Raw genomic sequence first — 18,962 nt, 5'->3', positions numbered from 1 at the left:
TTGTGTTTATAAGAAGAAAGTCCTACAGGTTTAAAATGACACAAGGGTGAGTAAATGAAGACAGAATTTTCATTTTGGGGTCAACTATCCCTTTAACAGCTGGCCTTTGTGGTCGCCTTGCAGTGATATTGACCCTTCAGCATCCAGAACCAGAACTATTTGTTTTTTTAAGAATCAATAAACCCTTGTTAGTCACAGGTTAGCTATATACTTCCACCTAAAACCAGAAAGAAACAAAGGGTGTCAGAGCGTCAAAGTTGATTTGTTCCCAGGTGAGATTTATAAAGCTGTGCTGGGTGGATATATAAAGCCAAAGATAAAGCAATCGTTCCTCTCTGGCATGTTTTAATTGAACGGTGACAGGAGACAAATCCCACCTCTCTTTGTACTCATCTATAATTAAGCTGTGGATGGAAGGGGCCCTATCACTGACATTACATTGTGTTAATAGCACTGGAAAAAATACACAAACACACACACACTAATATATTGATGTCAGCAGGAATCCTCTCATGCATTGAAGCTATTGTAAAACCCCGTAAATCACTTTATTTAGTATTCCACACCAACACAAGATCCCTTTAAAACTATACAGAGAGACATGAGCACAAAGCTAGACAATCAAGACATAGAAAATACAAACAAATCCCGATGGCCACTGCTGTATTTCATTCTATGATACTGGCCAGCCCCCCCTCGCCCGGCCTCAACTCCCTGCGAGCGCCTTAAATGAAAGCATGTTTAATTAATGATGTTGAAGTATTCTGTCACAATTAGGAAGATGTATGGTCAAACAAGGTGCTTGTGATGGCCCTGACAAGGATGATGAAAGTTTGCTTTCCTGGACTGGCACAGGCAGCAAGCGTTGGGCCCTGGAGCCCCTCCAGATGCAGTCAATACGGTAACCTGAGACCTGAGATCTCCAAGCAGACACATGCAGTCAGCCAACAAGCATGTAATGCACCTCTCTACACCACACCACACTGCCGCTTCACTCACGGCGGTAGAGAATATACAGTCAACATGATGCCGACATTTAATGCCTTTAAAATGTGTAATTAAATATATTTACACAACTTCAATGATCAATATCTTTTACTGCTCAAGTTAATCTAGCTATTAAAAATGCCATTGTAAATGAATATATATGATATAATGTGGCACTTTGTCATCTGTATTGTTAAATAACACTTGTCCTTAAATGAATAGTTCATCTTTCAAAATTATAATTCTGTCATCATATACCCCCCCGTTGATATTTTAAACCTGCTTGACTTTCTTACTTCTGCAAAACACAAAAGAAGAAATTTTGAAAACTGCTGATAACCAAAGACCATTGGTCCCCATTGACTTCTATAGTATGGATACAAAACTAATGCGGTGACCAAAATTAAAAAAATATATATTCTTTTGTGTTCAGCAGAAGAAATTCATACAGGTTTGAAATGACAAAGGTTATTTAAATAATGACAGAATCTTCCATTTGAAGTGTTGGTACATTACCAGATAATTGCAGAAATGATAACTGTAGTAATTGGAAACCATGGATACCATAGTAATTTTTTAAGGTTTGTGGCAATGATGTAGGCAGTGTGATTGGCTGTGAAGATCATTAAAGCTTTATCTATCTCTGATCATATATTTCTTTTAATTCTCTCTCTCTTGTGGTGTCATGGCTTGTCCTGTCACAAACTCATCCATGAGACCAACAGAGGGACAGCAACATGTTAATGTAGCATCGGTATCTTCCATTACAAAGCCTGCTGTCACAGGCTGAATACTGTGAGTGAGAGAGAAAGAGAGACCATCTATAGCACAGGCAACATAATAACAACCATTATCTAAAAAGTCTTTGACTGTATTGAAGGGACTCTAAACATGTTTAGCTGAACTACTGCATTCCATGTTAATGCAGCACGTTGATCCCAGGGTGCAAATAAAAGATGTTGAATTGGTTTTGCTTGCAAAATTAACTCATGTTTTGAGAAACAAGAGTAACTGTACAGTCTTACAAGTGAAGGGTCACATAAGGACACTATTAAAATCATATTAAAGCTTCTGTCACTACTAATTCGCCTTCATGTCAATCCAAATCTGTATGCTGTCTGAAAATGAAGCTACTTTTATGGTGGTTATTATCTGTGTATGATCTCATATATTGGACATTGTGTGGCAAGAGCACACAATAACATAAACTTTTGTATTTCACATAAACAAAATGACAGCATTTTTAAGCAGAGTGTTCCTTAAAGAAAAGTCAATTCATAGAAACAAGTTCTAACCCAGTGTCCACTGGGTACCAAACATTTCACGGACGGTGACGTCTTATAGTGATTCTCCAAACAAAATTACAAAGAAGCTCAAGGAATCAGTGGATGACAGAACGAATGCTGGGCATGTAGAGGAGGAGGGGAAAGGAACTGAAACGGAATGGTAGAGTACGGTGTCAATTAAAAAAATGAACTGGAATACACTGCCGTGATGACAGCTGGCGGGAGCCGAGATGACAGGCGTTACATTACGCAGTTCTGGTGGCTCCTCAGACCTCGTTGTTCCGTCTCCTGCCCCCTTCCCCTTCACTGCAAGCTTGCGGGTGCACGGCGGCGATCTCGTGCTTTAGTGAGATCTAGTGCTCCCAAAAAAGAATTGGACCTGCAAGCTATAGCTAATAACCACGATTAGCGTTACCAAGCCTCCACCATGCAACCTGATAAACACCACGACACAGTTCAGAGCTATGCACTTCCACTTAAAGGCCTTCATTAAAATAATTTGTAATTCAAAACAGGCAAAGCAAGTGTCCTCGGGCTATCAAAGTCCTGTCTTATGAGGTGCCTCAGAAACGCACCTCGCTAGATAGAATCAGAATAAAGCTTGGCGAGTTTTAATAGCCTTTGGGCTCTGTTAGTTATCTTTCGCTCGGGTAAGTTGTCTGGACAGATCATAGGGAGGACACGTGAAGCCGCTTCATTTAATTTAGATAGTTTTGATTTTTGTTTTATTTAGTTATAATAATATTTTAAATAAGCTTTTAATTTTGGAGTTTTAGTTTTATGTACATTTTAGTTAAAGTTTGAATAATTTTGGTGTATGCTTTTGTCATTATAATTTATTTTTTTAAAACTGTCTTTATTGCCGTTACATAATAAGGCTGAATGTAAATAAACAGACATGACAGTAAAACAGATTTTACTCATGTGAAGTAAGTTACATGGATGTAAGCATTTTCATTATTATAATTTTAGTGCTTTAAACTTATTTCAGTTTATTTTTCAGGCAAAATTTAAATTTTCATTTAGTTTAAGCTTATCCAATAATTTTTAAGTCAATATTTTATATGATTTCAATGAACAGTTAAGTTTTCAAAATGTAATTTTAGTAAATATTTGGTCTACACTAGCGTACTAGTTTTCGTTTTTAAAACACTCCTCGTCAACAGTCCACACTAGCGTTTATAAGCGTTTTCCAAACACTGCCCATCCACACTGAAACGTTCGAAAATGCTTACATCCATGTAACTTACTGCGCATGAGTAAAACCTATCTGTTTACTGTCATTTCTGTTTATTTATATTCTGCCTTATTATGTAACGGCAATAAAGACAGTTTTCCCTAAATAGACGGAATGTCTCCCCAATGAGGTAACTTAGAGATGTTGCTGTGGGTATCACAAGAGATATAGAGCTGCAAAAGTGAAACGCTCCTCTGTCAAACAATAACTACAAGTATTTAAATATTCTGTCTCCTAAAATGCAATCAAAAGTATCAATGAACTGACATAAATGCTATCAAAAAGTAGAGCAGCTGAAAAAAATGCTTCACATGACGAAAAATGCGAAATCGTTTTTAAACTCATGCACACTACAACACAAAAACGTTTTCAAATGAATCCACTTTAATTGACAAAAACGCTGTCTCAGTGTTTACGAAAGGCCAAAATGAAGAGAAAAAGATGTGGTAATAAATCTCCATAAAGGTAAGGAAGGAGGCGGGAACCGGCAGACATTTAAATAAAGATTTAATACAAATAATAACAGCCGGCGGCCCCTCACGGAAGACCGCCGGCGAAATAACATAAATACAAATATAAATACAAACGTAAAACATGTTCGGGTCCGGTCCTCTCTCCTCGACGGTCCAGTCGCTCGTTCCTTTTATATGCTCCCAATCTCCTATGTGATTCGAGCCCGGTGTGCGCACAGCTGGCGTTCATTCACAATTACTCACCGGACTCGAACCACGGTCTCGCCCCGCCTACTCTACTACAGATGTGTATTCAACATACACAGCTATCTGCTTTTAAAAAAGTTTGTGTGAGTTTACTACATGATAAAACACTGAATGCCATAAAAAAGTAAAGTGCACTAAGTTAAGCATCATTCTTTGTCTGCGTAAACATGTCTTCTTTCTATGGAAATCAAGGCTTAATATGGATTGTGTCTTATTCATAAAACCCGGTGTTATTTGTCTGGCGCAATTAAAGCCACACCATCCCATTTGTGGAAAGCAGGGGGTAAACTTTATTAAAAAGAGATGTTTGTGTTCCTTTTCTATTGATCTTGGCAGCAGAAATTTTTCATATGATGATCAAATGACGAAGAAAAGCCTAAACATACATCCAACCAGGATCGCAGCCATGGTGCTGTATATGCCAGACTCAGAACCGAGCCTTCTGATCGGGACGTTTAGCAATTTTTTGTGACTGATTGTGGTGTTTCCAGATTTGCGTTTTTTTTAACTAAACCGCCTGCTAAAACATCAGCGGCCACAATTTATTCACACAGAATGTCCTTCTTTCCTTTGAATCGGTTAATAAGGGATATGTATCGAGTTTCCCGAGTTGCTCTATAATGTCTGTCTCTTAAAGAGCTGAAGATGGGAAATGATCCCTTTGAAAGACAGCGACAGTGATCAAAGTCAGAATTAATTATGCACGCTTGTCTCTCCCCCCCTTCGCCTCTCCTAGTGAATTTTGCTAATCTAATCGAGTCGGAGCAGAATGGCTTCCTCTCTGTCATCTCTTGCATGTGTGTGGTGCCTGTTTACTAAAGGGAGAGGTGCATATGACTTAATCTCTGCTCCGTAGGGAATCCGCCTGCTCTCTGTTTATTGCCTCTCTTATGAGGACTGCATGTTAGAGTGGAATTTTTCTGTATCAACCAAACGCCTAAGAAACCGATTCATCTTTCTCCTTAGAAGAGTAATATTTTAAGGCTGACATATACAAAGCAAATGTATTTTAGTATTCTTTTCAGTTTTATTGTAGTTTTAATAATATTTAGATTTTTTATATTGTTCGTTTAAATTTGAGCACTTTTGTTATACGCTTCTATTATTAATTTCAATAATTTTCTATATGTTTATTTTTTTTATCTCAGCTTCAGTTTTTATTTATTTCCAATTAATGTATTAATCATTTTAGTGCCACAACTTATTAAATTTTAAGGCAACATTTCTGTTTAAGTTTAAGCTTTTATCAAATAATATAAATGCTTATCAAATTTCATCAATTTTGATCTTTAATACTTTTAAGTCAAAATTATTAAAAATAATTTTAAAAAGTAATTTATTTTTCATATTATTTCATTACACGCCTAATATAAAGTAACAGTAAGGCAATCATATGTAATTTTCCTGAAAAGTGGATAGAGGTTTTAATGTCCCAAGCTTTATTTTTGTCACTGGTTTTTGCAAATATCTAAACAATAAAAAGTAAAGTGCTTTTCAAAACTTTGACAACACAGTATTTAATCATTAAAAAGTACATTGTATTTCCATTTTCTGAAAAACAGCAAATTTGGAGATCTAAGGTTTTGGATGGACAGTGATGATATAACTAGCTGCTATAGCTTTATTTTTCTGGATCAATATTTTTCTGGATCAATAAATCTCAGTTAGGATCAAAAGATCGAACTTAGAACTGAAAATGCTAGTTAGTTTACATCTGCAATGCACAAAACACAACCAAAAAACAGCAACGCCTCCTGTGCTCTACCACTGGAGAAAGCATCTTGCCACTAGAATTACTCTAAAAACTGCTGAACTACGGTCACACTAACAAAAATAGTTAATAGCTGATTGCAGTTTCCCGATATTGCTTTCTAATGAGGGAATTCCTCTTCAGAGGCCTGGCCTTTAAACAGTAATGATGTAGCAGTAGCGAACATGACTGTGCTTTGATGTTCATCTGTGCAGGTGAGCCCAGGAGCAGAGGTGAACGTGTGTGAGCAGTAACCCTGCTCTTTTGTGGCCCTAAAGAGGGTCTCTATACGAGCGACCACATGTAAAGGGACCCCTGCACATGAGCGGAGGTCCCTGTGGTGTGTGTTTGCACGCGTGGCACATTTCATAAGGCTCCGGTCTTTGACTGGTGATGAGTTTATGCGAAAGTAATTAACAGTAATTAATCCTTAATTACCATAATTAGCCAAGTCGCAGTAAATTAAACCACATCTGGAGGCAGATGAAAAGCCTCAGCAACCAAAGCGGTCTGTTTTCTCGTTTTTTTTCTTCAGGAGACCGGGGGGCGAAACCAAAGCCATCTGACAACATTTGGTGGCACCTACCTGTTTGATCAAGACCAAGAGCATGATGGGAAGGGGGAGGGATGAGAGATTCATTTCAAACTACAATAACCTCTCATCTCCAGGGGAGCATCTCCCTTAAGCTACGACACAAGGACGTGCAACATATGGCCCCTCGCAGACACAGAGACAATTGCCTGTGGTGTCTGGCTCTTCTGAACATGCGTGTCATCTGTATCTCACATATGACATTAGAGTCTCAGAGACAGCGGGTGTTCTCATCAGATAGATCCATCTTTATCCGATCATGAGTCGTTTAGATTCGTCTTTAACTTTTTTAGGTGGCAAAACCCCCCGTCATTTTCATTTGGACATCTCATCCCATGGTACATATTCATTTTGCTTTCAATAGTGAAGGAATTTCTTGTGAATGTAAATATAAAATCCAGACCACAGTTTGACAAGCACTCCTTTACAGATAAAAGCAAACATAAAAGTTGATGCATCAGTGTACTGAACACTATAAAACAGAAATAAAAGTGCTGTGGGCTGTAAGTATCTGTGGATGTTCAGCATGTGTGTCACTTTCTAATCAGTTATTCACTCAGAGCGTGAGCAGATTAAAGCGGGATTAGGCCATTTGCCACACCCGCAGGCAGCCTATGTATGCATGTGTCTTCCCAGCCGCCCACAAAACCATAAAACCCCTCCACAGCTTTACATCGCCATCCCCATGAAACAGTTCCAACTGTGGCACCACATCCCACAGATGAACACTTATCTGCAAAACATATTCACAAACATTTCATGTGTCAACATTTCAGCGACGTTCAATGTTCCAATCATATCAATGTTCCACATCCAATTCTCAACTCCCCAAAATTCTCCCGAATTTTGTTTATGATGTGCTGGTGCAGCCAACGGCAAATGCAGAATAAAATGAGTAGAGAAAAGTTAATCCTTAAAGGGATAGTTCACCCAAAAGTGCCATCATTTAGTCCCCCACAAATTGTGTTCTGCGAAAAATGTTTGTAACCATAGAGTTTGGGGTGACTATTGACTACCATAGTGGGGAAAAATACAATGATGGTCAATGGTGCCCCAGTTTCCAACATTCTTCAAATGATCTTCTTTTGTGTTCAACAGAACGAATACATTTATACAGTTGAGCGGGATTACATGATGAAAACTATCCCTTTAAAAGGACCAAAATTTGATTATTTACTCACACTTCATTCCCAACTCATACGCTGTCACCTTTTAATAATACTACACACATTTTTGACCACAAATTGATGCAGCTCCTAATATCATTCATTCTGCATATTCTGAATAATCATCCCTTTACTGGCTACCAATACAAGTAACTTGTTTACTTTAAAGTTCATTTAATGACTTATTAAGCCTTAAACGGTTTAACACCTACCTACTTAACAGAGCGTCTATCACATTACAACCCATCACGCTCTCTAAGATCTTAAAACTCCGGACTTTGAAAATACCTAGAAAAACTAGATCCACCAAAGGGGGTCAAGCTTCCTCATAAGTAGCACCTTAACTCTGGAACAGCCTTCCCGATAATATTCGAGGGTCAGACACACTCTCCCAATTTAAATCAAGATTAAAGACACATCTTTTCAGCCAAGCTTTCACTTAATGCATAATATGCTAAATAAACCACCTGGAGACTGCATTTATTAGATATTACTTACTAGAATGATCTTGCTTGTTCTATAAACACCATGCACTGTGCTGTGTTTAACCAGCATTTAAGCGTCTTTGGAACAATGCACATTGTGAAAAACACTATATAAATAAAATTGAATTGAATTGAAACCAGTGTGTCTCATTATTTTTGGGTGAACTATCGCTTGAATAATGAGGAGAATGAAAAACGAATCTAAGGGTGCTTTCGGATCCCATCCTAGTCAACTATTCAAAACAAATGGTCTGCGTGTCTCTGCAGGGCTGGCCTGCAGATCATTTGCTGTTGAGGTGTAAATTAGAGCACAGAAAGTCTTCTAGCGCACACATTTAGTCCCAGTTTTGGCCAAGACACAAAGAGACTCATCTTAACCGCCCTAAGGTAAAGGAGCGTTAACAGAGGGCAGGTTTAAGACAGGGCTTTACAGGTTACCGCAGTAACGCGCACTAACGTGACCTCACCGCAAGTGCAAGCTGGAGAAGAGATCTCACACTGCGTACCGGACTTGACACGTCTTATGTAAACATGAAAAATGAGCGGGGCTGCCAACACTGACACAAGCACAATCTCTAATTGGACTATAGCCTATAAGCAATTTTTCTTGGTTAACTTAGTTTCACTGTACACTATAAATGTCTTGTGGAAACAGGCGTCACAGGCTCTTTTTAATCTTACTTCTTAAAAAGCAGCAACTGTTACCATCTGCAACCTGCTGAGAAGAGCGGAGGCATCACCTTGCGAAAGATTCACTGCTTGAGAAAGAATATTTAACGTCCTCTCACATATTTTTTCTTCTTGTTATCTGTCTGCGTAAGTGTGTCCCATCGGAATTTTCCATTTGCGAGATGCCGAGCGCTTGCTTTGCCAAGCTTGTGCGGTAACTAAAAGTAAAACTATGTGAGCCTTCAAATCTCATAACAACTTCCATCCACAAGACACCCTCAGCACTCTTGAGACCAGTGTTTTGTGTGTGGTGAGCAGCAGACCCTGGAGAACAGTGGTCTGAGCTCGGCGCTTGGGCTTTTTGTTTCAACCTTCCAGTCATAATGCTCGCTTGCTATACAAAAACTCATGTTTGCTTCACGACAAAAGTGCAAATGAGAAAAGCATTGAAACCAAAACATTTCTTGCACAAATTTGAATAAAAACAAGTGCAGGATACAAAATTCTTTGGTGAACTTGAGGACACCCAGAATCTATTTGTGTACAAACAGTACAATCCATCAAAACAATCTTGTCTCCGAAACACACGGTATCGCTTCGATTTCCCAAACCTCATAAACAGAATGAAGCTTAAAAAACGAGAGAGAGAGGAAAAAAACATGTGATCCAATTTTTCACATACTCAAAGATAATTGTCACAACATGGGATTTTCTGTTCTGATTGTTTTGGGTTGGAGATTAGCGGCGCAGCTAATCTTGCTAATTAGTGCTAACAGCGTTACTCACTTGACTCCCCAGTGAGATGGGGACTCCTGCAGACTGTACGAGTTAAGAACCCAATGCGCCTGAACATGCAAATGAGGCCTACACGGACCTAGCTCTGCAGCAAGAGCCGACCCGGATAAAACCGGTGCGCCCCGAGGTTCACGACGCTTCAATCACTCAATCTTCCCGGTTTATGTGGGTCGCATAACAGATGCACATGTGGGTCAAAGGGAACCCCCGTTGTCAATCAAGAGACAAAAGTAGAAAGAGGGAGGTCATTTGTATATGAACTCATTAGAGAAAGTAGCGGGGGGTCATTTTTACATCTCCTTCTGTCCTTGAGGCGGTATGTATGAAAAATGAGCGAGAAGTCTAAGAAGCCAACGGCCGCGCTTGACCTGAAAATGTTTTGCTGCGTTCGACGCCCAAACTATATGGATGTGCGGTGACAGAGCTACAATACAGGACTTTTCACATGTTATTTGCACATAAAACAAAACAGAGAATCGGGTTTCCTCAACAAAAAAAAACGGAATTCCTTATCTCTCAATGCACACGCAGTGAAGTGCATAACTGTCAAGGAGAATGGGAGTCTCGGCTCAGGGGCTGGTCGATTGCGCAAAGATCGCATAAAGCATCCCAATTCCCCATCTCTCTTTCTCTCTTGCCCATTTGTTATTCTCCTTTCTTACCCTGCTCGCTCGGAAGCTTTTTCGTCTACCCATCCCTCACCGAAATGCCCACCGCAAATAAGCTATGCATGAGTCAACACAAAAGGAAATTGAGCAAACGCTAGGTGTGTTTGCGCGGCATCTGCTTTGAGGGATTGCAGTGTGACTAAATAGGCAGCTTTCTGTCGGTCAGCCCATCCACACCTGCCTCCCCAGCTGGACTGCCGCGCTCTCCTCACACCGCACACAACCCATTCCAAATAACTCCCAGCTGCTGACTGTATTTTTAGACGCCGCTTTTATTTCCGCACCTGCGAGGAGTGTTTTCGCAGTCGACTTTGGGCTTTCCCCCCTCTGGGCGCAGGCAGGTACAGTAAATGGAAACACATGTTGTTTACTCATCAAGTTTCATCAGGCTGTTTGCGTGAAGAACAGGCCTGTCTAAGGCTCAACCGCCCAGCCTGGCTTTCGTGCTATGGAACAATCCGCTCTTAGAATGTGTAGCTCCAAAGACGTGCAAGCCATCTTCATCATCCAACACCCTCGACAAACTCGACGAGACGCGTGCCACGTTGATACCTGGTGCGATCTGGGTCACTGACAAAATTAGCATGACAATGAATGGCAATTTCGACACTTGTAAATATAGAAATGGGGTTTTCTTAAGAGCGCTGCAGGCGAGAAACTGAAATATGCTGGGGGAGTGGAATGCTTTGCGCGTCTTCACCATCCTAACGTACAGCTGGTTAAGGGTAGAGATGGTCGGATTACATTATGAGTCTGACCTAGTTGGGAGTTGCCTCTAGAGACTGAGATACTCTCGCCTCAGTGGCTGTAATTTCTCCCTACTGGTGAAGAAGAGAGACAACAAAAGAGGAAAGGCTGGCTGAGATGGGCAGACAGGCTTTGGTTTAAAGTCTCAATGTTGACTCTGAGGCTCTCCGGGATATTGCTGTGTGGGGGTGGAGGTTACAAAGCATGACTGTGCTGTGGCTCAGGGGCTTTATGAGGTTCATCTCTCTCTGCCTCTCTTTCTCTTACACACACACACACACTGCACTGAACCTGCACCTCTTAATTTGAGCCAATGATTGTTAACTCTGATGTTTATCCATTAAGGTTCTGCATCTGATGGTGGATGTGTTAGTACTGTAGACTGTAAATGATGTGCATGTAAGATGCGACTCCTTGATGCTTATGTGACTACATCAATAGAAATAAACATAATGTGAGTTTGAGCAAAAAATACTTATTTATTAAATTAATTAAACAACCAGCTGTTGAAAGAAGTGCACGGTCTATAATACACTTAAATGAACTTCAAACAAAAATGAAAATTCTGTAATCCTTTATTTGTCATTTCAAACCTGTATGACGTTCTTTCTTCTTCAAGATATTTTGATAAATGTTGGCATAACAAAAAACTGTTGTTGCCCATCGACTTTAATTTTGTGTCTATACAATAGAAGTGAATAGGAACCAACGGTTTTTGGGGACTAACATCTTTTCTAAATATCTTCTTTTGTGCTTTTTGTCACACAGGTTTGAAATGGCAAGAGTTTGAATAAATTATGAGTTTTCATTTTTTGGGTGAATTAATTTTAAAGGTCTCTATGTTCGCGTACTAATATTGTACTTAATATACAAAAAATAGTGTACACTGCGCTTATTTGAGAAAAGTACAAAAAAACATATTTTAATGTATTTACACTATATACAGTATGTACATAAAAAGATTATATGTAAACTATGTTCGTATGTTATGTAAGTGTAAGTATGTTACCTGGGATAATAAACCCTGATGAATGACGAATGATGAATGGCAGGCTGCACATTTACCAGTATAATTTTATTTAATTTTAGCATTATGTGGCCAACTAAAAGAAGCAAAGAATTTAAAAAAGTTATGAATAAGTCAAAATCCTGTGGTGAGTGTGTTTTCTTTCAGCAGGTGTGCTTTTCTTTATTTCTATCTCTTGTGTCAGAGCCAGCTAGCCTTTATCAGAGGGGTTGAAGGGAAATGTGTTCCAGCCAGATTAGCCCCCGCTCTGTGCCAAGGTTATAAACAGCCTGTTATCGGTCTCCCCAACAGAGTAATCCACACTGTATCAGCACCCAAACATATGGGGCCACACAAAGACAGATAGGCCCTGATGGACACCTCATTTTAATTGCAATGAAAACAGCGTTCGAACAGCTCCCCTCCAAAAAATTGACAAAAAAGGGACTGGGGACTATATTTCAGATCGTCTGCCCGAGTCTCTTCTTTTTTTGTGCGTGTCATGTACATACACCTTGTTTAAAGATGAGTTTTTGTGTTGCCTCTGAAGGTCATTATTCATTTCCCTTGTTTGACTTCTATCGCATTTATTCAGCTTAATTGATCTTTGTTCAACATTAAATCCTGTCCCAAAGCTTTCATCTGTGTGCACAGCTGCAATATTCAATACCTCCGTTATCTGAGACACTTCCCTGCTCATTTTAAGGAGCAATGTGATTAATATTCACCGGGAGGCAGTTAATTCAGTTGAGAAACATAAAAGAGGACTACATAAATACACGCGCGATAGGACGCTTCACATGAGATAAAACACCTTTTTAAATAATACAGTGCTAATTAAAAAGAGAAATGTGTATTTCGACAAATTGTAAGGGAGGGGATATTAAGTCAATCTAAAATGGTGTATATTATTTAGAGTGAGTTTGGCCTACGGTTTATAATAGCTTTCTCAACCATTATGGAGGACAGCCAGATTGAGCAGTAATGGCCTTGGTAGCCATGGAAACATTATCGCAGTAGTAAATGCTACATGACATCAAGAGCACAGTGAATCGATGAAACTAAACAGCATTATATCTGACCGGCCATGAAATCCCAGTGTTTAGAACGCAAATTTATGAATGAATTACCTGACCGTCAGGTTAAGCGGGGCTCTTGTGCTGACGCCTTTGGCCGCCGCTGCCTGGAAACTCATCCTCAGGAGAAAGCAATAAATTCCTAAATTTTTATATACTGCCCACAGATTTAAAAGTCTTGTTCAATAAAGTTTAAAATGTCACAGAGGGGCAATAACCGGGATCACATAAAAGCTCAGGGCTCGGAAAGCTATGCAAAAATGGCAGAGTCCTCGTCCTCGAACGCAATAAACTTTTATATGTTTCAATCGCCCGTGAAAAAATGGTTTTGCAGGTTGTCAACGGGGAATAATTGGTGCATTTTATTAATATTATCACATTTTCCAACAGGTCCCTTTTTGCCGTGTCAATCTGTGTTCAATCAAATGATTTTAAATAAATGTAAATAATTTTGATAAGAAAGAAACCTTAGGAAAGACCAGAGACAAATACAAAAAGGACACCTTTCAGGCTTTTCTAAAGACGTAGCAGTGCAAATACACATTTGAGTACATTTATATTTCTGTGATTCAAATAATATTTAATCGAAAGGCTTATTCTTTAATACTTGAAAAATCAACATAAAATATTTAAAATATAACTATTTATTTAATTACATCAATTCATATATTTACATCTGTGCAATAATTTACTATTATTTTCAAATGTTCCAAAATAATAACAATACAGAACAGACACGTCTGTTCAAACCTTTGACTGGTGCAACATGCCTTTCTTATAACAAAGTCGGCCATTTCTTGTATTAAACATACTTTTACCTCCACCGTCACCTCTGCTACCACGTGGAGTTCCAACCCAAAGTATATAATCTAGTAAATGTCACTGCACTTTTAAAACATCATTTCCTAAGCAGGTGATGAACCGAGACCAGAGACGCCCTTCTGTTTACTTAAATGTCAATGTCTCAGGCGTTTCTGTGGTGTGAGCTTTACCCCGAGCAGACAGTCTCAGAGCATCCAAGGCCCTTATTAGATCACTGGCTGCTGTTGAGAACACCCACCCGCTCGCTGATGTGCTTCTGCTCTGGCTGGCTGGCAAACAAACACTCCTGGTGTCTGCGCATCTTCAGCCACACGTGAAAAAAGGAGAGCGTTGGCATTGAGGGGTTAACATTGGCTCTCATCCGCACGCGCGCTCAAAGATTCTGTTCCGGCAGGCTGCTTTAAGCCATTACATCTCGCCACATTGCCGGCTCATATGCTGGATGGTCTCCCTCTCCCATGAGCACCCTGCTCCAGACCGTTACACAACCCAACAACCACCCCTCCCGACCTGTTTGCGCACACACAACGCGAACCTCTTCAGACACCCCCCAGGTCTATATATCACATTTAACACTCTGACAGTAACAGTCTATAATGTTTCAATTCTACAAAATCACTCTGCCAACTCCAGGATAGCTGAGCGCAGACTGAAGAAAATAAATAACCCCCTCGGCCAGCCACAGTCCATTTCAGAAAAGGAACGAGGAAAAGAAAGGAAGGTGGGGAGTGGGGCAATTTTAGCCCTCATAGACTTTTCCATTTCCTGTATGAATGATTACAGCATGCTGGCGAAATGAAATGGGGTAATTAATTTGTCACTCGGTTTGTTTCGGCGAGATTTGGCACCCAAAGTCGAGCGGGTTCTTGAGAGAGCGACGCAGGAAGTGTTTTAAAGTGCAAACACAGTATTAGGTCAACCGACTAAATACAGATTGAATGGTTGAATAAATCAATGGACGCTCGCTGAATGAAGGAGGTGGTGAAACCTTACTGTGTTGGTTTAGCTATTGTTAGCTCTATACACGACGATTGGCTTTAATACAAAAAATCCCCAGAAAGAGCACTATTAAACACCCTACGCCCGAGAGGAAAATTTGTTACCTTTTATGAAACGTCAAAAACAGGAATTTTTATTATTTTGGTTGGCAGCTGTTTAACACCTAGCCTTTTGTCTTATTTTGTACATTCTCTTAATGAAACCAGACAACACGCTGTTACCACGTTTTTTGTTTTCGCCGACAAATCTTCATGTTACAAACCATGAAAAGATTTACCTCGGCTAGATTCAATCATTCCAGCCGTACACAAGCTTCCCGTGTTTCACATCCAAACCCAAACATTTCTTTTGCTCCACAGGAGTATTAACATAGACATATTGTCAACTGCTCCTGCTCTTAGGAGCCATTCATTTAAATTTGCCCATTTGAAACACTTCAGTTTGTCACCATTATTCTTTCCCAGCACACCACCAAGTCAACAGAAACAATGGCCCTATTTTTCAAGCTAATGGTAGGGCTTGCCTGCCATTAGCTAAAAAGGCATCTGCCTTTGAATACGCCTCTCCAAATGTGACTTCTGTTTAAGAACGAATTTGAATAATTAATTACAAGATAAACCGGGCACAAGTAACAGTAACGGCACTTTTGTGGCACTGGCGTCGAGTTTAAACTATTTTTCAGCCCTTCGGTCACAGAGATTTCTCATTTGAGAGCTAATCTTGGAGGATAGCAATCTCAGCCGAATTTAATGAAACAGAAGTAAAAGATAATGTCGCTTTAGATCCTGTCACTTTGGAAGCGCTTCCTTTGCTGCTATGTTGAGGTGCCGCTTGCTCGTAATGGGCAGAAACGTGTGATTTCACCGTAAAGAGATGAATTTGCCCGGAGTGCTGGTTCTTCACTTCACTCCAGTGCTTTATTTGCTGACTCCTGACCCGAGGTCATAACCTACACTCCAGCTGTCAAATCAAAGACCGGTCAACTCACAATTATGAGGGCTGCACTCCAATGAGAACGTGATATATAATCTCAATGAGAAATCCAATAACTAGCCTGCAGTCATTTTTAGACATGCAAACAGGCACACGATTAAAGGTAATCAAATGAAATAGATCATGCCCATCTCTCAGAAACAGGTTTTGTAGCCACAATTATAATAATAATTTTGAGCAATATCTTAACTAGTGATTGGTCATGATGGACTACCGGTTGACACCTGAGTAATTGATTACTAAAGACAATAATTTACTCCATTCTATAATTATTGATATTTTTTCTAGCATGCTAACGTTGTTTGTACTCTCTCTCTCCTTTTTGAAGCCACTCTACTATAGCCATATACATTCAGACCGTTTAAAAATGTTGCGTCAATTGACCATTTGCTGATTTTTAAAGGGATAGTTCTGTGTTCTCTCATCTTTTACTCATCTTCTTCACATTTTAAACCTGTATGACTTTCTTGCTTCCGCAGAACACAAAAGAAGATATTTTGAAGAATGTTGATAACTGCATGACAGAGGAATGCACTGGTATGTGTCCATACAATAGAAGAGACATGGGACCCGCTACTGTTCGGTTACTAACATTCTTCAAAATATCTTCTTAGGTTTGAAATTTGTTTATTTGTTTATTTGTTTATTTCAAAAGGATCCCCATTAGCTGACGCCGAAACGACAGCTAGTCTTCCTGGGGTCCAAACAATACATACAAATGACAAGAGTTTGAGTAAATGATGACCGATTTTTTCATTTCTGGGTGAACTATCCCTTTGAGCAAGCCACTACTAGCAATGGACACGATGCCATCAAACACAAAAACATCTTGTATGTCTTATGTAAACACACCTTTAAGAAAGACATCTATTCAGTCAAACCCAAAACCAATCAAAACCAGTAAAATGTAGTTTTGCACATCTTTCATTTTCAAAAAAAACATCTGTTCAACCACATTTTAACACTTCGCCACAAATGAATGTGTGAGACAAATTTACTACCATAACGCCACTTAAAAACATTCCTCTCTCTCTCGTCTAAAATAGCCCCGCCAGCATTAAGCATATCAAGCAGACCAAGTAGGATTAAACCGAAGCTAATATCCATTTACTACCTCGTGCCTTGGTTTATTTAATAACTCATTCAGATCTAAATAATAAGCTTGCAATTCTCCCGCATCAGACGTATGGTCATCCCACAATCTTTTATTTGTTTATCCTCTTCTCTTTAATCCTGCAGAGGACTGTATCTGCGGGTGCCTGCGCTTCATTATACAAAAGCCCTTCTCGTTCCATTCCTTTGCAGGGCCACACTGTCTTTATTATTTAATTAAGTCGCAGAGTCGTTACATTAATAATTGAGTGCTAGGGGACCCGGTGCAGCCTGCGGCGGATGGGCCTTTCCTGGTGTGGAGTGTATTAAAAAATGTGTGTATTTATGCCTTCAGGGAGTCTGTCCTGGCTGCATAAAATTGAATTGGTTATATCTAATATATCCACCCCCGAAGGGTAAGGGGGAGAGGGAGTAAGAAAGAGAGAGAGAGACAGAGGGGAAAGAGAGAGAAAGAGAGAGAGAGAGAATGACTGAAACAGGATGCGAACGATTGGTGCGTGGGGGGGTTGAGGAGATGAGGTGCTTGAATCCAGCCATTGGGGAATAGAAAGCTTGGCTTGGCTCTTGGATTTGGCAAGATGCGCAGGGCCTTGACGTTAATGTCCCCGAATCAAATCAATGGATGTCCAAATCCTAAGTGTGTGGTGTGTATAGCCTTAAGGCTGAACGACAGACAGACAAGAGAGACATACAGAGAAACAAGAGAGAGAAACAGATTAAGTACCTCCGTCGCCGGCCTCTTTGTTCTTCTGGGATATGTGGATATGAAGAAGGCTTTGTGAGAATCAATAAGACCAAGAGGTGGATCGGGTCTTAAAAAGGATTAGCGACAAAACAAAGCTTGCATAAACGTGTTAAAGGCTCCCCGGTAGGAGCACGGCAAAGAGCACAATGCTGCCATGCACTATAATATGCGCGTGGATTTGAATATACCAATGGCACCGTGCACCTCTGAGGACGCATGGCTCTTCAGACATCAGAAGGGAAAATATCTTGCGTTCGTCCCTCCCCGAAGGTTTTATGTAAAAGTCTATTTGTTTTGCGCTGCACCTTTAAGCAGCCGAGCCTCCGGGCCTGTAGACGTATGAGCTTTTAACGCCACCATTAAGGCCAAGGCCTAAATTATTGATCCGCTGCCTCCATCAGCATAACAGTCACGTCCCCAGTCTCACAACCCAACCGGGCCGTGCCGGGCCATTCCACAGCCGCAGTCTCTGATCTCTGGAATAATTAGGGCGATCGGACAGAGAAGTCTTACGGTTGGAGGGGGAGGAGGGCTGGATCTGTGGGCAGTGGGGGCGGGGCTTGAGCAGTGGGAGTGATATCTCTCCAATCAAATCTGTAGTCAGCACCTAAGGATGGCAGGTCTCATCCAGACCCAAATACAGCAGATAACGCAGCAGTAAAGGAATGATAAAAGAATAATGTGAATAGTGAGAAGCGCAGAGCAGGGGCATAAATAAAGATGTGGCACGGTGGCGTAATGAATTCTGAAAGCCGGGATCAATAATATCAGCACTCTGGCTCTACCTTATAAATACACAAAAACTACTGAAAGAGAGAGAGAGAGACGATCCATTCACATACAGCCACACAGATAAGACTTAAGAACCGGATGGCTGTTTGGTGAAAGAAACGCTGGGATGGAGATTATTTTAATTTAAAATTGCTACCAAAAGACCATTCGAGTTGACAATGTGTCGTTCTCACTGCAGGCACAAACAATCCTGCGTAATGTCGAGGCTATCGAGAAAGAGTCTGGCAGCTTGCGACAGTGACACGCACACTGCTGAAGTGAACTGATGTGGGGGTGGGGTGCTCTTATCTGCAGCGGTGAGATCAGACGATGAAA

At 40.3% G+C, this 18,962-nt stretch overlaps 1 protein-coding gene across 3 annotated transcripts in view; it reads right to left on the bottom strand.

Annotated features, from left to right (window-relative positions):
* pbx1a (pre-B-cell leukemia homeobox 1a) overlaps positions 1–18,962 on the bottom strand; it is a 53,495-nt gene that overhangs the window by 18,119 nt on the left and 16,414 nt on the right. The gene's annotated exons all lie outside the window — the stretch shown is intronic.

This window comes from Triplophysa dalaica, chromosome 3, assembly GCF_015846415.1.
Source record: "Triplophysa dalaica isolate WHDGS20190420 chromosome 3, ASM1584641v1, whole genome shotgun sequence".
Taxonomy (NCBI): domain Eukaryota; kingdom Metazoa; phylum Chordata; class Actinopteri; order Cypriniformes; family Nemacheilidae; genus Triplophysa; species Triplophysa dalaica.
Note: the sequence above shows the minus strand (reverse complement) of the source record. Positions and strands in the feature narration are given on the sequence as shown.